At 40.6% G+C, this 9,389-nt stretch overlaps 2 protein-coding genes across 51 annotated transcripts in view; one reads left to right on the plus strand and one right to left on the minus strand.

Annotated features, from left to right (window-relative positions):
• The window catches only part of LOC111248212 (uncharacterized), a 193,868-nt gene that overhangs the window by 17,724 nt on the left and 166,755 nt on the right, over positions 1 to 9,389 (minus strand). For 26 of the 42 annotated variants that reach the window (XR_015323488.1, XR_015323477.1, XR_015323471.1 and 23 more), the window contains one exon: positions 5,843 to 6,673. The gene's annotated coding sequence lies outside the window, so the exon portion shown is untranslated. Of the gene's footprint in view, positions 1 to 5,842; positions 6,674 to 6,847; positions 7,852 to 9,389 lie in introns of all 42 variants that reach the window. The other 16 variants (XR_015323469.1, XR_015323470.1, XR_015323479.1 and 13 more) reach the window with 5 other exon arrangements.
• Positions 1 to 9,389, plus strand: part of Shal (Potassium voltage-gated channel protein Shal) — a 261,664-nt gene that overhangs the window by 4,008 nt on the left and 248,267 nt on the right. The gene's annotated exons all lie outside the window — the stretch shown is intronic.

Genomic DNA, 9,389 nt, shown 5'->3' on the forward strand with positions numbered 1-9,389 from the left:
TCGGAATCTGTCTTGTCTGATATATTTCTCTGATATGCATCAAATGCCAGTGGCGACATTTATATGATGATTCTATTGATCTGAAATGAAAGAAGAGCCATGGAGCCCAGTAAACGAAATAAAGCTTACAGCGAGATAACGGATCGACTTCCCGCGCTCCATTCAAACACTATGCACAACTCATTTCGTTATAACAATAGGAGGCCGAACGTTGCAGTGCTAGTGGTATTCATGGGAGCGGGAATCGAGGGACGAAGTTGCAGTTGAGAAAAATTTAGAGGAAAAAATTCGATACACACTTGATTCACCTCAGAAAGATAGTGCTAGCTTTCTATCAAGGCCGTAAAAAATTTGATTGAGCTTAAAAAAAACGACGATTATGGTGATAGCTACTACGTAATGCTCAGAGATTTTCAATTTATCCTCCTAAATTTAACATTGTCACATGCTAATGGAGACCTCTCCCACCGAAAATCAAATTCCTACGTTCTTTATGATTTTCTTTATACGAGCATTATTTAAAGGAATGATTATTTTGACTCTGCCAGCATGATGACATATTGATGCAGTGATCTAACCTCTTAAAGATGATTTCCGAACATTCTTTTACATTCAATAGCCGTTAGGCTTTCTCCCCTGCGTGTTCAGCCAGGCAAGCTAACTTGAGAGGGAGATGTCTATCGACAGATTTTTATTCAGGAAACCCTATTTGTTCCGTTGCAGTATCGTACATAGTCCGCAGCATAGTCGAAAGGGTAGAGGAGCTGCCAAAAGAATTTCTCGCAGGTTAAACTTGCACATCGAATCGCATCAGAGGCAGATTAAGTGCGGCAGTAATACGGTGCCTATCGTAAGGTGACTGACGTTTAATTAAGAATTTTCTGCTCAAGCCTTCGTTCTCAATATACCGTCGTTGCAGTATACCACCTGAGGCCGCTGTCGTAAATGGATCGAAAAGATTCAGGGTGTGGAGTTATCGTTAGTAGCCACCAACGACAAAAGATAAATAAACTGGAGAGGTACTTCGAAGTAAGACACGACTTTTTCACTTACAAAGATATATCTGCATGAAGACTTACGCAGATCACAAGGACGGAGTATATTCAGGAAGGAAACGAAAGCTGCTAAAAACATTTTAGCCACAAGCAGAGTATAGGGTGCTTGACGAGGCGAATTCTTGCAGCAGGGCCAACCATCGCATAACAAACACGGTAGCTTATTCAGTCCAGTGAATATCATAATTAACATTTAACCTCTTTAAGAGCATTGCATCATGCCTCGCTTGTTTTATAGGATTCGGCGTGCAAAGATGCACAACGTAGTGCTGTGTAAAATGAGTTCAAACATTGTTTTGTCATTATTTTGAAATTCAAACATAGGGGTAGTCTGATGAAGCTGCATGCAGAGCCCGTCAGGATCATATATATATATGGCATCGGTATCAATCGAGTCGATTACGTTCAAGTATTTATTGCTGAAAGTTTAGTGCTTCCAATACAGCACATGTTGAATTCTCGATATATACCCAGTATTAGAAAAAGGAGAACAGCACCTCGTGGTTCCTTGCGAAAAGGTTTTCTCTTGTTGTCTTTCATTGTTGTTGAGGCGAGCCAATCTTACCGCCATAGAGAACAACACTTGGTACGTAACTTTAGCACCAGCTTTGTTTGTGTTGTACGCCTCATATTTGACATTTCTCTTGTTTTGTTGCGCTTCCCCTCACCCCCTCTTTTCCGTCCTTGTCAAACACCCGGAAAAGATGAGCAGAAGGAATAGCACCAGCGACAGCTTCCTATTATATAACTAAGCTGTGGCAATATGAACTCTCAGAAGTAGTATAAGGCAACGTGGTAACAACCGCATTAGAAGGCATATAACATCAAGGGAAACACATTCCTCTTCGCTTTTACTGAACACTAGGTCATTCCTTTTTCGGTCACATAGAAGATAGAAATCGTCGACGCAAAGGGATGCCTTCAGCTGAAGAGCTTCTGCTTCCTTTATTCCGTCGCGTTGTTTTGTGGCTCACTTGCGGCGGGCCTTGGCCGGTTGGGCCCCGTAACAAATATGGTGGTGATCAGGCTACTGTTGACAGGAAGCATGATATCCTGAAAGGGAGTGTCGTTAAAGGCAGCCAAATAAAAGAAGCGAAGACAGAAAGAAAAAAGGCGAACAACAAGGAGAAGACAGTATGAGAAAACGGATGTGATACGATGTGATTGACGTCCTGTATTCCTTCTTTTGAAGAAGTGGAGTTTGAATGCTGCCGTTGCTCCTTTATAGTGACGTGAATCCCTTGTTGATCAGGAAGAATGGGATATTGGAAAGGGCAACACCAAAGCTTTTAGAGCGCCCCCTTTTTTCTTCTAACAAGCAGGATCTAATCTAGCTAGAAAGCCTGCTTACTTGCTTTCTGTATTTAGTTTTTGAAGTTCTTCAGCTTTCACCAATCAAAGCTTTGTTGGTGACCATGTGAGTGATTTTTGCTTTCTTTAGAAGGAACAACGAAATGTTTGTCTACTAAGTTTAAACTAGCGAACCTAGGCGGCGGTGCCGGCCGAATTTCGAATCGATTGCCCGATAAAGACAGTAGCTTCTTGCTGTTCTATCAAGCCAAGCGGTGAAAACCAATAACCGCAAGTATATACGTCCGGCATATTCGCTCATCTTACCGATCGGTATACTCCTAGCCAATCCCCATTTCTTTCCGCATATAAACATTGCACCACCTATTCAAAAATGAGAGGTCAACAGCCGATTATTGCGTGCGCGATTCTTGGACGCGTCCCTCTCTATACTGGATATTATGCAGAGCAATAGATTTCTATGGGTTAACTGGCTTCATTCTAGTAGCACCATATCGTCCAATCACACTACGTATATGGACGTTATCGAAGTCAGCGCGATTTAATCCGTTTGATACAGCCGCTATAACAAAATGTTCAGTTTTCCAATGTATGTTACGCGTGCGTCGGAAAACAGTGATTTTCCCGTAACTCATTCCCGCTACATGTAGCTGCTCTGGTACCTCTTGCCACCTTGAGACGGTCTTACAGATATCGAGTTTGCTTGGGAGAAGTGTAATCTCTTAAACATACATATAAGGCCGCCATTTACAAAACAAAGGGAGGCAAAATCTATCTCCAGTTGATATGTCTAGTTTGATATGATACAATAGCAATATACAGTATAAATGGATGTGTAAAAATATTAAGGTTAAAAGAATTTTTGCTTGAGTGAATGGAGGTGGTACATCATCACCACTATAGGGCCTTTGACCACTTGGCTGCCCTTATCCCGGCGTTAAAACGTAGAACCGATGGAACGCAAAAAAAGGGCCACCATCGATGATTAGCAAACGAGGTTACAGCCGCGTCACTTAGTCAACTAATTACGAAGCACCGTTAGGCCTCGCCAGTACTGTGGCCTCGTAGTGAGACAAGAATAATTGATGACCTTGGAAAGCAAATTGAACAACAAAAGCTAAATTCGAGCACTAAAAAGCGGACGACTAACTGACCCTTTTTTCGGTTAGTCTCGAATTGAGAGTGGGGTTTGCAGCAGTATGAATACGGTCGATCGTAATTTTAACAGTAAACGACGCGGATGAAGCATGGCGATTAAAGAAGAGGTGGTAAAGAGTTTCAGAGATCATAATAGACATTCCCATGTTTTATATATATTCCTTAATAGATGGCACTTTGTTACACTTCCTTTTTTTTGGATTCTTGTACTCCTTACAATCTGGGACCGTTTACTCAGATGTTGTCACTCGGGCTTTTTGTAGGCGAGTTGAAGTGATCCATAGAGAATTCAAGTGCTTTACGAATATGAGTTCTTTTTTGGAATATAGCGGCAAAAACAGCTCGCAATGTAAACGTCGAAATCGATAGAGGTTTTAGAACTACAAACACCGAAAACCATTGGCTTAAAATATTTGGAGCTTGAAAATGTCTCGTAAAACCCCCCTGCAAAGGTGACCCACGAAGAGTTGACTCTGGTGAAAGCCAACTTGTCTCAAAATGCGAGAGTGTTAGCACTAAGGTTTGGCGTATATAAAATGTTACTTATTTACTTCGGTCAAATTAGCAGGGTAAAAAAATTGGATAAATTGGTATCGCGTGATTTAAGCGAGAATCGAAAGCAGAGAGGCGCTTGCCTCTCTTTGCTCTTACGTTATAAAAGTAACTTATTCTTGCACCGGATTGTCATTTATGATAAAGGATTAATTTTCTGCGGATCGTTATATTAGTAAATGAATGCAACAGAACCAGCGAAACAACACGTTAGAGCGAATGTATAGCTACATTGGCTTATGGTGTTTGGTGATCTTATACAGGTGTTATTGACGAAGGTTTTATAGACCTGGTTTGTCGATTAAGGCGGAAGTGCATTGTAGATCACTGGAAGAAAAAACTTCGTAGCAGTCAAGGGTACTGAACAGGGGAAATCGATTTTATCACACAACTCAATGCTGAACTACACCCCGCAAAAATCATGTTAAAAAGAATACAAGAGTTACAATTGGAATTATTGATATTGATTCCACACATTACCACTCGATTCAAAATCTTAACGGCGTCTCAATAGAACAATTATTCGGATTTTAACATGTCTAAACTGTTTTTTGAGATTCTATCGACTCTCGTACCGCAGACATTCCCATCAGCGGGGTAAGTAAATTACCATTAAATGGTATACATTTCGATTAAAAATAACAAACTAAACGTGTGGAAAAGGTTTGAAAACCTAGATTTTATGATGTTTCGTTTCATACTAAGGGACCTAATACGCTATTACTTCGAATTTTGTCATATATAGTTCAATGCCTGTTTCTTATCGGTTCATACCTGCTCGTCTGGCCCATGTTTGAGAATGAGGCTGTCGTTTGGTGTAATTTACAGGTCTCATTTTTTTTTACCTGTATAATGTTACTCGATGCCCAGTCGCTCACGAACAGTACATTATATGAAGCGTTTTTAAGCGATTTGCAGAAAAATTTTATTGACGCAATAGTGCGTACGCGCTTACTGTGAACTATGATGAGTGCTTCATCGACCAATCTAAAGATTCAGTTTCGTCTGCTTTAAAATACAAGGGCGCCAATTTAGCGAGTAAATTTGTCGCGGTTAGGAGTCATACAAAAAAGGAAGATTTGGAAAGTTCGATGAATGAACGTATTCCGTCAGGAGGCATCAAGAATCAAACAACAAGAACTATGTAACGGGAGTTATTATCTCTGGTCTGGAAGCCTTTGCATGTGTGAGCGTCCTTTGCTGCATGTCCAATTGAAGGATTCGCAGAAATCGTGTATCTGTCAGTCGAAGTATTTGAACGGTACGATAAAAACGACAATGGCTGTGCTATGCCAGATATGTCCGTATTTAGAGGCAAGAAATTTTTCGCTTGAACTCATCATCACGAACGCGACAGTGAAATCCTGCATATTTTTTTTGTGTTATTCTTATTTTTATTGTAGTAAATGCATACATAATCTGCTTAATCACGGCGTCTATAATTTACTACCTATCATAATAACTCCTAACCTTCATTTGTTTATACCAATATTTCCACAGTACGATGCCCACGACGAACGCCAGTATCTTTGCTCACCTATAGCGATGTGCCGCCTGTGAAGCCCTGGCTTCCCCAGGCAGGAGTTTTGTCTCCGCGACTAAAGAAAATTGCTAATAGTCGCAGTAAGATCAATGCCACAGACCACGATATATGACTGTCGGAATACCGGAAGCGATATAAGAAGTGCAATACAGTTCACAACGAATAGCCATTCTGACGTTTGTAGGTGTCGTTTCGCCTATTTTGGCAATTTGAAAGACCTTACCTCGCAATCCGCTTTAGATGTTTCGACCTGTCCTTCTTTCCTCTTCGTCCACCCTTGTGTGTCCTTTTAGATGTCTCTTTGTGCCTGCTTTTGCACAATACGAATGAACGACGCTGTTGAAACTGGAAGACTGATGGGCCAGGACAGAGCTGCTAGAAGAGTCTGAGTAAGGCTTTCCTAGTGAACATACTCTTTTTAAAAAAAAATTAGTCGAGGCCTTTTAACATCTCATCACACGAGTGTACGTAGCAGTTAGGAGCAGCAGCCCAGGTCCGTAGTGGGCAGGAAACAGGACCGCTGTCCTAATCAGTAACTAGTGCTCAACACGGAATCTAGCAGCCTTGAATACACGTGCATGCTTAGAAAGTGAAGTGGAAACAAAGAACTCGGCGACCACGCCAAAGACTGTTCTGTAGGTCAAACGACCGTGGTCGTACTCGTTATAGGTAGTCGATCATAGAGAAAAGCTTCATTATAAATTAAAACAGTTGCTACCAATATGACCTCTTTTTTAAATATATTATTGTAGGAAATTGATATTTATTATAAATAAGGCATATGCAAGCATTGCGCTGTTAAAACTTGTGGAAACCCTTAAAATACATGTTTCCTAAATAGCGACATTGGTTTAGTGGGCACTTTTACTTGAAGGTTAAACTGAAGTTAGCAGATCTATGCGCCGCAGTAAATGAAAATTTACATTGTCATAGTCTCATTACTCACCAGTGCTTTCGCACTAAGAAAGAGTTCTAGACACTCTATAATAGTAAGACTTTACTACGGCATTCAGATCTTCCTGAAAGTTGACTCCTGGCTTTTTCCTTGGTGCACCTGAAAGAGAAGAAAGTAACCTGTTGCTGCGACGTCAGTGTTCTAAGTAGACCATATCCGTTCCAGGAAAAAACTGAATTCTGTCTTATTTACCACCCTCTTGTCATATAAATAACCACTTCATAGTTCTTCAAAAGAAATTCAAGTTCATCAGGGAAATGCAAGCTTCATTACCTTGTATTTATATGAGTGGTGCGCTAATCAGTCGTCATAAAAAGCTATCGGCAATAGTAAGGTAACATTACATTAGTGATCTGATGACGTTTTCCATCACGATCTTTGAAACGAATCAGACACAGTTTGGTTCATATATATATGGGAATATTAAGAGAGCACCTAGTGCCTTTGCATCTTCAGTCACATTGTAATCCCCTTTTTTCAATCGCAGTCCGCTTTAGTCGAGTGCTGACTTTAATTTCATTATAATAACGACAATAGATTTTTCCGTATGGCAACTTCTTTGTGTCTATGACTTTTTGCATCGACAGTCTGAGCTGTACTAAATGGGCCCCTCTTCACGGCATTATTTTTTGTCATTTTTAGCTTCCAGGAAGACAGGACAAGTAAACGCGTGCGAACAGAACAAGAACGAGAAATAAGATGTAACAAGATATAAGGTATGATGAAAAATCATACATTCGTGATTTCTACGAGCAATAAAGTTAACGAGAAAAAAATTCAATAGGAACAGAATGCTTTCCACAGCAATTACCGAGTCATCAACAAAAAAACACGTTCGTCTAGGACGAACCCTCTCCTGTTTCTTTGTCTATTTATTTAGAAATAAGTGCGGTCTGTGCGTACGACAAACATGATCACAAAGGCCCATCTTCCTTTCCCAGTCGTTTCGGCGAGCGATAAACTTTACATCCAGGGGTAATCTGTTTTGGATTAGGGCTGCGCCGTAAGCTTTTGGCCTTAAGGACAAGCTTGCCAAAGAATGTATGCGGTAAAGAAAGCCGTAAGTCTGAAGGAGGGTTCATTTTTGTTGAAGAAAAGGAAACAGTTATACATAGAAGAGGACGGCCCAGACAAGATGAGTGCTCGTAAAGACTTGAGCCCGCCTTTATTTTGAACGGGGCTTTTTCATAGAAGTGGAGCAATGACAAAAACTTTGCAAAGCTTGAGCGGAAGCGGGAAGCGAGCAATGAGGTTGGAGATGAGACTTCGTTGAAGACCTAGAGACAGGAAGAGAACGATATCAGTTTATGATGGCCACAGTATCGGAAAAGTTAGTGAAAAGGTGTACCGCGAACGAAAATGAGAAAGCTGTGGCTGACAAAACATAACGATTATGCTTAGGCTCATACGAAAAATGCGTTTTGGAGCAGCTTAAAAAAAGGTTATTAGTATCCCTGGGTGTCTCTGGCTACAGAAACACAGATATCGCTCAAATATCTTGATATGGTTTATAAGGACTATGTCGGCCCCACTAGACTTAGATCCTATTTTCTTTCTTGCATGCTACCCTATATCATTGATATAAGTAGCATGTCAGATGCGAGTTTCACAAATAGCCAACGCAAAGGACCATGAATAGTTGCAAAGTACTCCCGCGTTACCTAGTAGCCGAATTGGCGAAGAAGCCCATAAGGCTAAGTGACCTACAAAAAGAATGGGACATTTCGTCGTTCTCTTGGTTGGACAAGGGGCCTTTTTTCTCTGTCTGTCTGATTAGCCTAGTAGGATAACTAAGAGAGTGGACAAAGTCTATCATCAAGCCCAGTAAAAAATTTAACTCCGTTAATTTACGGCTTTTCTTTTTTGCCTATAGCCCGTTGAAAAATGGCTGTGGGAAATGGATGAATAGTTGGAATCATCACAGTGACAGTCCTAGGTAATGAAGAAGGTCCGATTGCGCCTGTCCATGCCTGGCAGTCCAACGCAGATCTATAATCTTAATACGACACATTCCAAAGTACACAAACGCGGATATGTACTTCGATAAAACATCGAATGGTCATAATTGCCCATTCGAAGAGTGACATAAATAGAAGGAAAGAGGATGCGGCGCAAGTAGCCCACACATCTCAGGAACGTGGTTAGCTACGGCGAATTAAAAAGTGTTCTCCCCTTGTAAAAACTCGAAGGGCGAGGCAAAACGAAAAACACACCAAACTTTAGATAGATAGGTAGCTAGTGCTAGAGTACAAGATGGACATGTAGCACTAACAGGCAAAGGGCCACAAGCGAGATCACTTACATTCTTCGTATTACTTCCACTGCTACTAATAACTATAAAAATGATAAAAGCGCTGTCCTAGGTTTTCCAGAATGTTACCTATAAACATCACGAAAAGTTCTTTCCGTTTCAAACATTCCTCTTGTCCGATTAATTGTAGTCGCGTAGATGGATTTGCCTGAAGTTTCTTGCGGTATCGCCTTTGTAGTTCTGTTACATTCTAATATGCTTAATTGTGTTTTAAAATAAATTTTCTTTGTTGTAAAATTAATCTCAATCCGATCGTCCTTCTAATTAGTTATACGAAAGAACATTTAGAAAATTATAACTCGTTACATATTGTATATATATATTTACTGCTACTATCAGTCATACGTATGTACATGTATGTTTGAAGATTCAAAAGCATATATTCTGTGCGAGCTGATGGTGGTCTTGGAGTGAGGGTAACGCTTCAGGGTTCTACCAGCTACGAGTGAAAGGGCGCAGGTGGTCATTCGGCCTTTCTTAAAAGAGCCATTTCCTACTAAGGCT

Source organism: Varroa destructor, unplaced genomic scaffold (assembly GCF_002443255.2).
Source record: "Varroa destructor unplaced genomic scaffold, Vdes_3.0 BEIS01000003.1, whole genome shotgun sequence".
Taxonomy (NCBI): Eukaryota; Metazoa; Arthropoda; class Arachnida; order Mesostigmata; family Varroidae; genus Varroa; species Varroa destructor.